The sequence below is a fragment of the Patagioenas fasciata genome, chromosome 7, assembly GCF_037038585.1.
Source record: "Patagioenas fasciata isolate bPatFas1 chromosome 7, bPatFas1.hap1, whole genome shotgun sequence".
NCBI classification, from domain to species: Eukaryota; Metazoa; Chordata; class Aves; order Columbiformes; family Columbidae; genus Patagioenas; species Patagioenas fasciata.
The window spans coordinates 4262645-4276696 of NC_092526.1; positions in this window are offsets into that span (position 1 = coordinate 4262645).

Sequence of the window (14052 nt, forward strand, 5' to 3'; positions counted from 1 at the left end):
GAATGCAGTGACAGCTGTGGCAGGTCCTGGGCAGGACTGGCTCCACTGAGCTGAATTAATGGCATCAACAGCCCAGCATCTCCATTAACATTTGATCATTAATTATTACCCTCTGACAGTAAGATCTGAAACCTTCTTATGAGTGGTCTGTTATTAATCTACCTTACCTGCCCTGGAAATCAGGCAGCTCTCCCACCTCAATAGAGAAGCGCTGCTTTGTTTTTATCTCCTTTAAAAAGAAAACAGCAATTACTTTCAGGATTAGTTTAGCGAATAATAGCCACAGAACTACTTTTAAATTAATTGGACGCATTCTTTAAGCATCAGCAACATTCCTAGCGTGTTCTTGTGTTGACTTAAACATAATGGTTATCCTGTATATGTTACTGGCTGCGTGAGCTTCACATCCTCAGAGGGAAGAAACACGAGTGCTGCTCTTGAGCTGCATGTCATAACCAAATGAAGGACTTAAAATGAGGGGCTTGAATTGTTGTGCCTTTTTGTTTTTAACTCTACACAGCTGAGAACATCACCTTTCCAAAGCACTACAGTGACCGGCTTATCAAATCAAGTTCTGAAATCTGCTATCATCGGAAGACCTATTACAGAAGCTAAGCAAAACCCTGCACATTTAGATCAAAAAGGCAAATAAGGGTAATAAAAAAATAACCTAGGCTTTTTCAAAGATGGAGAACAATAGTGAAGGCCTAATTATATCACTAAATTTGCATTTCGCAACCTTTGCACAGCCGTTTGGCTCACCGTCTTGTTAAAGGGGAGTTATAGCACATTAACGTTTTGGTATTGTTTGTTTGTTTTTGTGTTTCTTTTAAATCAGCCTAACTTGCTATTCCCACAAATACCAGTCAAGAAAATGGGGAAATAAATAAATGAAAGTGACTAATTCTCTACTTGCTGCTGTAAACCAGAAGTGAACATTTCCCAGCCTGAGAGCACCAGTCTTACTGCAGCATCACATCAGGTCCAGTCCGTGTGCCACCCCCTTCCTTTTCCTGCTGAAAGAGTTGCAAGTACTGAATAGAAAGCAAATCAGATTAGTTGCTTGTTTGACTTTCCCCCACACACACACTCCAAGCACAGGGCTGAGGAAGATGCCTGGGCCAGGTCTCTTGCAGCACAGTGGCTTTTTTTGATAAGAGAGGCAAACAGACAAGCAACAAGGAGCTTGTGAGTTATGGGGGGGGAGGAGGAGGAGGGAGAGAAAGAGGAAGAGCGCACAGGTGGCCAGAAGCCACACAAGCTGCTGCCCTCCTGTGCCCGAGCAGCTTGGCATGGACAGAAAGAGAAGGGGTCAAACTGGAGGCTGGGAAGGGATGGGGTTACCCCCTGGAACGGGGTCCCCAGGGCATCACAGGGGAACCAATGCACCCCCCAGCAAGGCAGGGGAATAAGTTGTCCTGCAAATACAGTGCACTCACATTCTCTTTGGAAGCTATTTCTTTTAATACATAAATTCAAGACCAAGAAAAAAAAAAATAAAAAAAAAAAAGATATCCAGATATTTCTCCAAAGACCATCAGAGAAAAAGCACAAAAAAAAAAGTAGTTTTCTACATATTAAGATACCATCTCCCCTTCAGAGGCATAGCTGCTCGTACTGTTTCAGAGCTAACATAATAGGATATGTATTTTCAAAGGGGGCTGTGTTTCAGACCAGATGGTTTCTGTCTTCTCGTAGAGAAACAGAGACTACACAGTCGCAGCAGTGTTCGGCACCAAGGCAGCGGCACCCACATTTTGGGGGCAGACAAAAGGATGATTCGTGAGAATCTCAGTAGAACTTAGAGGGAGGTTTTTTCCAACCCTTTAGTGTCACAGTTTGCTGTGAAACTGAGTATCATGTATCATCACAAGCGATCACGCAAGCCTTATTCTGGTTTCACAAATACACCTATTAAAAGAACAGCGTGACAATATGCTCAGATTAGCCAGAACGGGCAGCGACTCTCCCACAGCCCTGAATTTTCAGGAATTGCCAGTATTTTGCAATTAAGCAGTGCCTTTCAAGCAAAGATTTCAGAGAGTTTGAAAATATCCTTCAAAAATGAACCCAGCTGCTCCTTTTCAAAGCCTGGGAAACATGTACCTGAAAAATAAGGACTGGGTTTTCTTTGCAAATATTTAAGATAGGATGTGTACAGTAATCTACTTTTCAATAAAGATGAATTCCCCTCTGCCTTTGGCTTCTGCTGGCAACTCAACATATACAGCATCACAAAGTTTGAAGCTGCTGTGAATATCTGTCCCTGTCTTGGGTGCTCAGAGCTGCAGACACCTTTGGAAGCACCAATCTCTTACCCTAATGTGACTTGCCTGGTCACACAAACACCTAGGATTGCTTTTCACCTTAAAGCAGGAGTCCTCAGCTACCCTGGAAATCCGAGAGATGTAAGTGGATGCGTGAGTTCAAAAGCAAGAAACGGTAACAACAAGGTAAAAGTCCTGGTTATGTCATGCATGAAAAGTCAATGTTTTTGCACTGACCTTTCACTTCCAAAGGTGAGACTGGAATGGATTTCTGTAACCCTACAGGGAGTTTCACCACTTTCAAACCTTACAGGTATTTGGGAGGTTATTAAAGAAAACACTCACCCCACAAGATGAGACATTTCATGGAAAACTTGGGATAATTAAAATGCCTAGCAAATTTTGCCCTCTGCCTTTCTCCTTTCTAGCAAAGTCCTTTTAACGAAGCAAGAACTATCTCACTAATTAAAATATGCCATGTAAAGTTTTTCTACATGTTTACCTAGAGTTCAAAACATTTAAAGAGTCCAACCTTTTCATCACAAGTTGAAACTACCCCTTTCCTTGATGCTCTTGAATATGCTTCATCTATAGTTTTTACTATACTGATTTGATTTAGTCAACAGATGTGTTTCTTGCAAAACAGGTCAATTATCCACCCCTTCCAAAACTCTTCAACCTCATGAAAGCATCACAGAGCCTCTTAGAATGAAATACAGAAATGTAAACAAATATTAGATTCAGAAATATGCTTAACTAGTGTGAATTAACCTGATTAGCTGGAGATCCAGTGCTCATTGTCCACAGACGCTGCCAACATTCATTTTTATTACTATATTCCAGAATACATTTGTATCATAGCATTATCCATCCTGATGTGGATATAGCATGTGAGGCACCTTGATTAAAACACTACAGAGCAACTCGTAACAACAAAGGAAAAAGCTCACGGCTCTTCACCCATATCCTGTGGGCAAATAAAAATTGAAATAAAACAGGTACAACCCTTACACACCAGTCGGGATTTTGGCACAAGTTTGGGAACATGGATCTCAAGGACATTACAGTGATCAGATCAACTTCATAAAATGAGTTTCTTCTAGCAACTTGTTTGTGCAATAATGTGCTACTTCGATCAGACCAGGGTTCAGATGATGCACAAAAATCCATGCACACGTGTCCAAATTTTTACAAATATTCCATAGATTATCTATTACGCCAAGTAAATCCTTCATTTTCAGCTGTTCTTGATCCATAATGCTGAAGTATAATCAGTGCCACGTATGAACTTGTTACACTCAATGTTGTGAATACCAGAGCTTCACCAAAACGATCAGAATATAATTAGCCTTGCTTTTCTTTTTTTACTGGCTTTGCAAAGAGTTGTGCTATGTTGTTTTGGATTGATATTAAAACAAAAGGATCAGGTTAACCTCTAATTGCACTGAAGTTATAGATTTGAAATTCATGCAGAGAAAAAGCTCTCTGATGAGTAGCTTGAATCCATTTCAAGTATTTGCTGCATTTAGAGTGAACCGGGTATTTCCTTAAAGCAAGCAAGCTGAATAATTTGTAAGTCCCTAACAAAGCAAATAGCTTCCCATTTCTTTCTCCAGAACCCAATACTTTACAAACAGTTTGAATAGTAACAGTATGCAACACACAACTTTTAAATCTTAATTGTGAGCAAAGTAGGGAGAAAATTTTAAAAAAGCTTCACAGAAGTTATACAGTACGTGGAACCTTCAAACAGATTCCTATTTCCAAAAAGCATCTGATTACATTAAAAACAATTAATCATGCTAAGGATATGGCAAAAAACCAGACAGATAGGAAGTAGGTCTCCAGTTTCCTGGTGCTACTGGATACATATAGCTAAGTTTTAACATAGTCCATATGTAACAGACAACAGCCCGCTCTGTTTGGGTTACCTGTGAAAGTAAGTGGGCAGCACCTGAGAGTCAGGTCCTGCTCTGAGTTTCCTCAGAAAAAAAGAGGACAACATTCTGGCCTCAGCACAATTTGGATCAGTTGCAAGAGGATGTCAGATCATAGACTTTTTTTTTTTTTTTTTAAGCCTGCTGCTTAAATTACAATTTTTGGAGCTATAGCTAAGTTACAAAATCATCATGACAATCATTAACAAGTGTGTGTTTTATTTAAGAGGCCCAGCTAACCGGTTTTTAGGATAGCCCACATCTCATGCTGTGGGAATGCGCCAGCCAGCCAGCAACAAGCCAAGTCTTAAGCCAACTTTTAGTCATAAAAGAAAAACTTGGTCCTTAATAATAAATCATCAAGAACATGTTTTTCATATAACATGTTGTGCCAGCCAATAGCCCTCTAGTCACTTTGATGCCAACCAAATGAAACACAGATTAAACAAACTAAATCTCCTATGCCATTGAAAGCAAACAATTACAAATGGATTCAAATCACTGCGCTGTGTATGCTGAACAGTGTCACGGGGAGAAGAGCGGGATGCAGGCACACAGGGTAAAATACAGATTTATTGCAGGATGCTCTAGCTCTTTGCTTATGCATAGGGTCTTCTCTGGTCCAATAGGTACCATGGCCTTGCAGGACCACCCTAGGAAGAGATCTGAGAGCTAGAAGCCAGAAAGCAGGATGAAAATGTCAGGCTTGCCTGGAAAGAGAATGTTCCTGAGAACTACGGGATCTCTTATCTACTTCCCTCCAAACTCTGAATCACTAACGATTCTGCATTAGGACAGCAAAAGTAGTACCAGAAGTTGCTACCACCTGACATACTTCATCGCTTCTGCAAAACCAAGATCGTGTTCTCCTTTGGCTTTAGCTGGTAGTTTCACTCATGGACCAACTATTTCCCAATCTTTAGACTTCTGCCCCCTGCCTAGGTTAGTTCACTGACCTGACTTGGTTTTGAACTGCTGACCTGTAACCAGAGGCCCACAGTCCACTATCTGTCAATTCTTCTCAATCAGTAAGATGGCTGTACCTCAGAGTCCACACATTACTAACATCTGCATCCCTGAAGCCGTTTGCCATTTTCAGACCTTAACCACCTATGCTCACTACAGCCCATATGTTAAGCCTCTAAACATTGTAATAACATTTCGTTTTTCTTGTCAGAGGTTTTTAGAAATGGGCCAAATTCATCCCTAAAGTATTAGTGCAATTACAGCAAGAAAAGCCTCTGTCCTCCTTCATCTTAACGATCAGATCAGCAGAGCTACAGAGGCTCTCAAGGCCCACTTTGTAACCATCTAATTTTCCACAGCTTTTCTTCGTCAGATGCTGGAAGTTTACAAACAGTAGGTAGTAACTCCAGAAAACACATCTCACTGCTTTCTGAAAACTGTATTTCTCTCAGATTATATACAAGCCAATATAACTGCATCCTGAATCCCAAACCACCCAAAGTGACTAGTTATCAAATCGATGGTCAGCAGTCTTCCACAATTCAACTTGCACGTCGCTGCGCATAAATTCCCAACTTTCTACTTGTTTGTCAAGACTTTCCTTCATTTATTATTTAATAAACTGTTTATAGGAGCTCTAATTGTAAACATTTGTTAAAGATATCAAACCTAGAAATGTGCTACAATGTTTCCCACCTAAAGTTTTAATGAGTTTATAATACCTCCAGCCCATATGCTTCAAAAACGTTATCCTCAATTATGTAACAGGGGGTATGCTGCTGATATCTGTTAACAGCTAGAACAGCTGTGGTTTTCTGCTTTTTTGCACTACTCAGGAGAAGCAGCAAGTTCAGCTTCCTTTTTTTTAATTTGGTTGCAAAACCTCTGAGCCGAACAGGTGTGTGCAATCACGAACCACAGCCATGAGCCCAAACTGCTGCTTTGCTAAAAATTCCACCAGTCAGTGACACACGCTGGTCAAGGTTGCACAACCTTGTTTTCCACAGGCTGTTTCTGATGATTCATTACCCTCGTGGAGGTGAATTTCAATTATCGTTAATATGCTTTTTTTTTCCCCCCTCTGGTACTGTATCAAGAACTTCCTCATTTTCATTTCTTCTCCTCCTCACCCCACCAGCTCTCCTACACTGAGTTCCCTTGTTAATCAAAAACTACCACTAACATTAAAGAGGAAAATTTCCCCTATTTATCCTCAAAGCAGAGAACAGTAGCAGAGAGTTCCCTATGTAACTTTATCCTTGCTGTTCTCTGTCAAAATGCTCCTTCTCTTACTCAAATACCTTCATTCCTTCACCTCTCACTAGCAAGTAGCACAGCTAAACACTCAGTGATGTTGTGGGATTGCATTGGTGAGGGACATTCTTGTCCAGAGCTACCAAACTAATTTCACATATAGGTGAGCTTATGCTCCTCCTGGAATTCAAAGAAAGGATCTAATATGAACTTGACTGTCCTACAGTTCCTGCGCTGCAACAGTCTGAATAAAACAATAATTTAAAAGTTACCCAATTCCTTTTCATGTCATTTCATTCCTTCGCCACGACTTCTGATGTCATTTGAGATATCTTCACTTCGTCTTAACTAAGGAGGAGTTGTAGGAAAAAAGCACCTAGGAAGACTTCAACTTAGAGCCAAATTTCTTACTATTTTCTTGGTCAATATATCCTCTGTTTCCTTCCCCTGGTCACCATCTCTGCCTAAGCATCAGCATGGTACTGTAAATAAGAGGAAAAAAGCTGGGTTTTCAGGTCAGATGGCACCAAGAACAGCAATCATGCAAGCAGACACCAGACAGATCTCAGTTTTATGTTTCCACAAATTCTTTCTCCAAATACATCAGGCATTTTGTAAAAGGTAATAGCAGATGCTTCTGTGTGGCCACATAGAAAGAGAGGAGCCAGTGCCTAGAGAGCTGTTGTCTCTGCTCAACATGCAGGAAGCACCCTGTGTTGGTTCCTACAACTATATTTAAATAAAGTATCGCTTGGAATAAGAAACTGGGTTTTCCTTCTTCACGGAAGCCGTGCTTTCAGAAGGTTCTCCAAACATACGTGTCCACGGGCATGTCCTTCCCCATGGAGCAGCCACACCAGCCAGAGGGAATAGCTTCAGAAGGAAGGGCTTGAACCTCTGCTTCCCCATCTGCTTCGCTTCACCCCACTCATGGTTTCCGAGAAGTCCTGCCTGGCTGACACGCCGGGCAGACGAGGTGGGAGGGAGGTAGGGGAAGCCCTGCTCTGTTTGAGCAATTTTGGAGTTCTCGGAAGCACTGACAGTTTATCAACATACACTTGGTATCTAAGGAATTAGGTTTATTCAAAGCTTAGGTGCCAGCACGATGTAGAAACCAGGGGTCTGAGTTTTGGATTTCTAGGGTCAAAGCTCATATGACATTAGACTCAAATAATTTTCTAGAGCCAAGACCTATGAAATCTTGAAAAATCCCACCTGGCACATACCTGTATTTTTAGGCATCTAATTATCTTCAGACACTTAAGCTTTTTCCTGTCTGGAAGTTCTCAGAAAGCTGATGCTGAAAGGATCTGAACACACTATCCCCAGGTCAGACAGCTTTGTAGTGAACATATTGATATCTTATTTCCTACAACTCTTCCAACACAGCATTGAGAGCTCTGCATACCTTCTCTTATAAACTCCTATGGACATTTTGCAAGTCATGTGGGCTGTCCCTTTGCAAAGGCAAAATCATTGTGAAGAAGTCACACCAAAGTACAAGACCATGAGATTTATTTCAAGGGAATGGCAAAGTTCAGGACATTTAGAAAGAAGGAACAGAAACTTTTCTTTCTGAACTTTTCATTTGGAGCCTCATGACTTCAGATTTTGCAAGTGCTTAACGAAAGATACATGCAGACTGTGTGAGCACAGGCAGAGAACCTGTGATTCACTGGCCTGCGGTCTGTTTATTTAACTCCTGAATCACAGGATCTGACACTGCAGAGTCACTCCTCTACCAAACAAAGTAGTCAAACGGCCAAGCAGAAGATCCATACAGAAAACAGCCAGAGAAACAACCATCAACCTGTGTCAGCCTCATCTGTTCTACAAGGAGGGACACAAAACTCCCGGTTCATCATGTAAACTCTGCAATTCAATCAACACCTATTGCTATAGCTTTTTACTTAACAGTAGAAGTCAAAATAAATCTCACTCCTGAAATGATGGTCCAAGCATTGCTCATATGTGGAAGACACTGCAGCCAGACCCCTACTCTACATTTAACACACTTCATGCATTGCTCTAATACTTAATGGATGTTTTAGTAGATGACAGCCTATGTCCTTGCAAGGCCAGCATTTACAGCTAGATATAAAAATAATAATCTTTCCTAACTTCAGATGTTATTATAAGCTCCCATTCTTAGATGTATCCTGTACACATAAAATGCATAAAACAAGATCAACATTGGTGTCAAACAGCACAATCCGTAACGCAAGACCTTCGGGCCATATATCAGTCAGCACCTGCTTTGTTACTCACAGCATCCACCATCATTTTCCCCTCATATGATAGCTGTATGTTTTAAATAGGTGTATTAGACAAAGCGTAATTCATGGCACTTTACTGAACCAGGAGAATGAGCTTCCAGCCTAGGGAGGAGACAAAGCCTTCCTAGGCAGTAAAATAGCTGTTGGAGAAAGATGACATGCACGATGTAGACAGCTTATCTTAAATATCAGGTGTAAAATTACATCTTACTCTGTGCTCCAGCAGTCAGAGAATAACTGAAAGTCTGGCCACCTTATTTAAGTACCCTAAATCCCGCTATACAGTTACCACAGCAGCTGGCATTATATGCCATTTGCTCAGGAATTTAAACAAAAAACTGCCTAGAGTAGCATTAATAACTGTTTTCTTATTCATATGCACTGCAAAAAAAAAAAAAATAGCTTCTCCATAGGATCAGAAGGCAGGAGCTTCAATTCATTAGAGAAGACAGCTTCCTTCACTTTACATCACCTTAAGGCTTCTATTTAGGACATACCTATTCGCATTCCCACCAGGGCAAGTTTTATTGCCGCTCCTCCGCAGAAAGGTACAAACAGTATTGATTTTGAGTCATCTTTTCTAGTCTATGTCAGTACCATCATATGCATTACTATATAATATCGTAATTGCCCTAATGCACTGAGGTTTTGAACTGCTGTGAAGAAATTTAAGGAGACAACAAGTAAGTTTGGCAGTCAAATAAATCACCATCATTTGGGGTAGTGAGCTGCCAAGTCAGTTTTTGGCAACATGCAGGAGAAAGGAGCCTTGACCAATTTATGGGTGTCTGGAACATGACAGATGCACCAGGTTAGTGACTGTCCAAGTTACACTCAGGCACGTTGGGTAATTTCTTTATCGCATTTTGCTATTTATGTCTAAGTGGCACAGTGAATAACATGGTATTGAAAAGCAGATTCCTACAAGGGAAAGCAAGAAAAAAGTTACTAGGATTCTTTTTTGAGAATTAAACCAAAAGAGTTTTTCTTCTCTCTTTAGTGATTCTACTGGAATAGCCGCTGTCAGTAAGGTATATTTGCACACAATTTTTTCGTAGAGCGAAAAAGCACTTTGAATCAATTTGGCTACATCTGTAGTGATGCGTGTTTGTACTGCTGGTTAAATTCTTTGATTACTTCTCATTAGGGATCAGGGAGTAGCGATTTGGTATTTCAAACACTTCAAGTTCAGGCCAAAATCAGATTTATGTCAGTCCAATGTAGGATTTGTAATTTAATTTAAGGCCATGACTACAACTCAGAAAAGTAGAGGTGTGATCAGATTGCATATTGGAGACCGAACTGTGGAAATGAAGCTCACAGTTTAAATTCAGATCAGCTCAAGAAACGAGAGGATGCTACTGTATTTACTGACTTCATCTCCTGGTGAAGAAATAGACGCTATATGCATTTAAGACTTCAGATTCTGGTAGCTATGTATGATTCTGAAATATTTTTAAATATCATTTAACTACATTCTATCTGATCCTAAACTGGATGTGTGATAATAGAGGTCATCAACTTCCATCTGAACACTGCTCACCATGCAACTTCAGTTACAACACTGAGTATCAGCTCAATATTAAACCCTTCTCTTAAACATACAGGTTCAGATGAGACCCTCATTTGACTTTAACATTTCCACCAAGACTTTACAATTCCATCCCATCAAAGGAATATCTGGATTTTGCTATTACAACACTCCCAAACAGCACATTTCTAGTCAGAGGGCAAAAAAATGTTAGCATCAAAGAGTATAGTTTTAATTTTAAGCTTATGAACTAGAAGAGCAATGGAACAGTGTAAGGTCCTAGTGCCACAGACACTCTTTTCTGCTTGCCTGGCAGTAATCAGCAATAACGTACGCAGCTTAGAACTGTTTTGACCTGCAGCTCCTCCTCCCATAGAAAAAGCAATTCTTCTCCAAATGATACTGAAAAGGTCTTATTTTATGGCTTATGTGTATATAGGAGTGTACAGATTTAAAATAAATCATCAATTTGCATTTAGTCATGTGTCAGAAGCATTAAAAAAATTCTGCTTAAGATTTAAGCGTTAGAAAAAAAAACACACTCAATGGAAATATCACCAAGTATAAAATTTAAAAAAAAAAAAAAGAAATGAAAACAAATTTCAACATTTCCACAAAAGTTTAACTCCTCCATAGCAAGATGTTTATGCAGGCACTAAATACCAGGTGAGCAGAGCATCCAGAGATCAGAGCCAGACGGCAGATAACCAACAGGTCCTCAAGAAACCCCCACGCAAGATACAGCAATTCTTTGCCTAATTCATTCTGGATTTGGCTGTTAAACTCTGCATAGAGGCCTCCCTTCAAAGCGCATCCTAATGAAACACAAATCCCACCTCCAGCAAAAGCACAAGCATTGTTTAGATTTTAGTGCCCCCAAAAATCAAGGAAGGAAACTCTCAGTGTTCATAGTTTGGAGGAGATATCTTCTGTGGTGGGTCTCACATAGACTCCGCCAGCTCTTGCTCTTGTTTTGCAGCACCTCACCTGCTACAACATTCACTGTCCCCTTCCTTGTAGCAAAATAAAAGTAAATCCATCAGCATCACAAAGCTCACACGCCGCTACTCTCAGTTAACAAGTTATATTTAGCTCAGGCTCAACGCTCCTGTTTTCGATATAGTCTCTTTACTCCACATTCAAAGGTAATGGGTTCTTCTATTAAAATTTTATCAGACATCTATAAATGTAGCAGTTGCTTTAGACTGCACGGCACAAAGCGAAGAAAGAAGGAGAGGCTGATAAATCTTAAAGAGTTTATTATTAATACGGGGAGAATTTCCTTTGTTTGTTGTGACGTGTTTTATTGGTGTACTCACCGTGGTTCAATTTAGATTAAGGAGTAGGAAGATTATTGTTTCCCAAACGACAACTATCATAAATAAACACAAGCGGAGAAATTCTTGTATTTATATCCCAGATAGATACACCAAACTATCTACAAATAGCCAGGCTAATGGGAAAATTAGAGCACCTGCAGGTTCACGGAGAGTATTTTACTGCCCTTGACAATTGCAACTGCTCGGTTTTCTCGAGTTTTGATCCACTACAGTGCTGGCACTGCACTGTGTCAGGTTACACCGGGTCACATCTCGTCTGTGATGTGACATAACGTGACATAACTCAACGTGATGCGCTGCACAGAACAGGCAGGTGCCCACAGGAAGCAGATACTCCGTGACTACGAGCAAGTTGTTCGGCACAGCAGGTACGGTGCTCGGAGCCACTCTGCACATCCATTGATGTAGATAATTAGTATACAAAGCAACGCTCTGCAATATGCTCATTCCAACCTAGTTGTTTCCTATAAACCATAACCCTAAAAAATACTTTATGGGGGCTGTTGATTGATATCATTCCATGTTTGAGCATTATGGTGTTATGGTGAAATCACCTCAACAAGCCACGTTACATCTTAATTTGTGATGCAATGTTGAAATGTTGTATACAGAGGGGTAGAATGGGCATCGATGAAGCAGATTTTGCATTTTATTTTGATAAATAAATCTTTCTATCGTGCTTTCACAGGCTGAACAGGACACAGCCAAAATAGTATTCTTTCCACCCCGAGGAGAAGGCCACCCAACCCACCAGGTGAAATGATAATTAGCTCTTCATAGTAAAAGGGAACCCGTTACACTACAACTCATTACCAAGTAACAAAAGAAAAGTTACCAAAAAGCCTATCATGAAACAGAAATCTTGGCATGCTTGTGCAAACTGACATATGACTCATCATAGGAACTACCGTCTGATTTTTAATTGGCAGACACCTCTCCACCACCTTTCATAATTAAGTTGCATCATTTTCTTTAGCGTTTAATTATCATAAACAACATTTACTAACTTATCTCATGGCCCTTTGATTTAGGTCTGCTAATCTCCACCTCTTTCACAATCTATGCATTTAAAGACATCCTGTATTCCCAGCCCAGACAATCTCAAGTTGAAAAAATAACAGAAAACTCTGCCTATTTCTCAGTTTAGAGGCAGTTACTATAAAGTTTAGTCAATTATTTGTATTTTTTGAAAGTTCCAACAAAAAAAGTGGTGTAGAACATTGATCTACATTATATGTATTTTTAGGAATCATATGAATAGTGATTTTAAAGACATAAAAGTCTTCCTCCCTGGTCACACTGCCCCAGGATACCACAAAGCTATTTTCTTATCTAATTCTCCAACTAAAGATATAAAAGATATTGAGAGTGCTCACAAATCCCTAAAACTTGTATCTCCCCCAGTGACCAAAGGACTAAGGCAGTGGTCTGTAAAGACACCAGAAGGTCCCTTTTGCCTCTACCCACACTATGAAGATTCCTGCTGCCTTTGTAGATCTATCTATAGTTGTGTTTTGGTGTTTAATTGGAAGAAAATGCTCCTGAGCATGGAAGCAAGTAAGGTTTAATAGCATTGTAAATCTGAGCAGGTCGCACAGGGGATGGAGCACCTTGTCAGCAAGATACAGGTGTGCATTAAAAAAGGCAGGAGAAGCACATGTGCGACTGCAACAGGAAAGGGCGATAACAGCCCAAGTCAAAGAGCATTCAGCCCAAGGTGCCCTTGTTTTATATTTAGGTATTCCTTGCCTGTAGTTTTAAAAGCATGTGTGCAAAATGAGCAGCTTTATTTTGCCCTTACAGGAGAGATGTTCCCAGCCAGCCGAAGGGGGATGATGTACTGTAGACTGACAAGAGCTGCTAGGCTCGATCACCGCAAGTGTTTCAAACTCCAGGAGAGCTAAACACAGAGTGAGAACGTTTTATTTTTAAAAAGCCTGGCAAGCCATGCTCCTCATATAGCTCACTTCCTCCCAGAAACTTTCCCTAAAATATTTTTGTTTGATATTTCGATCCAAGTCCTTATCAGATCCAAATTCTGGGCTCCTGACATCTGCTCTCATCCCTTCTGCTTCCATGGCCAGGCAAGGAGAAGTTGGAGCCTTTGAAACAGGTATCTGCTGCCTCTGCAACCTGCCTGCAAACACGCCTAGGGCAGGGACCGTGGTGTGCTCTCAATTGCCAGCATTTACCATCTACTACCCACTTCTCCAAGATACAGCCCTGCCATATGCTCAGTGCTGAGTAGCCCTTGATGATGTGTTGTAACAAGGATGATCCTGTTTAAAAGCAGCTCTTTGCACACAATATCCGTGCCACAGAAGAACACAAAAATAAATATCGGCATTATTGGCGCTGGCAGCAATGAATGTAATCATTTGCCCAAAACCTCGTCTTATTAATAGACACCGATTTCTGTCATTTTTTGTCTAGCCAATTTTAACTGTTTGAGCTGGCATTTCTATGCCAGGTATCTGTTTT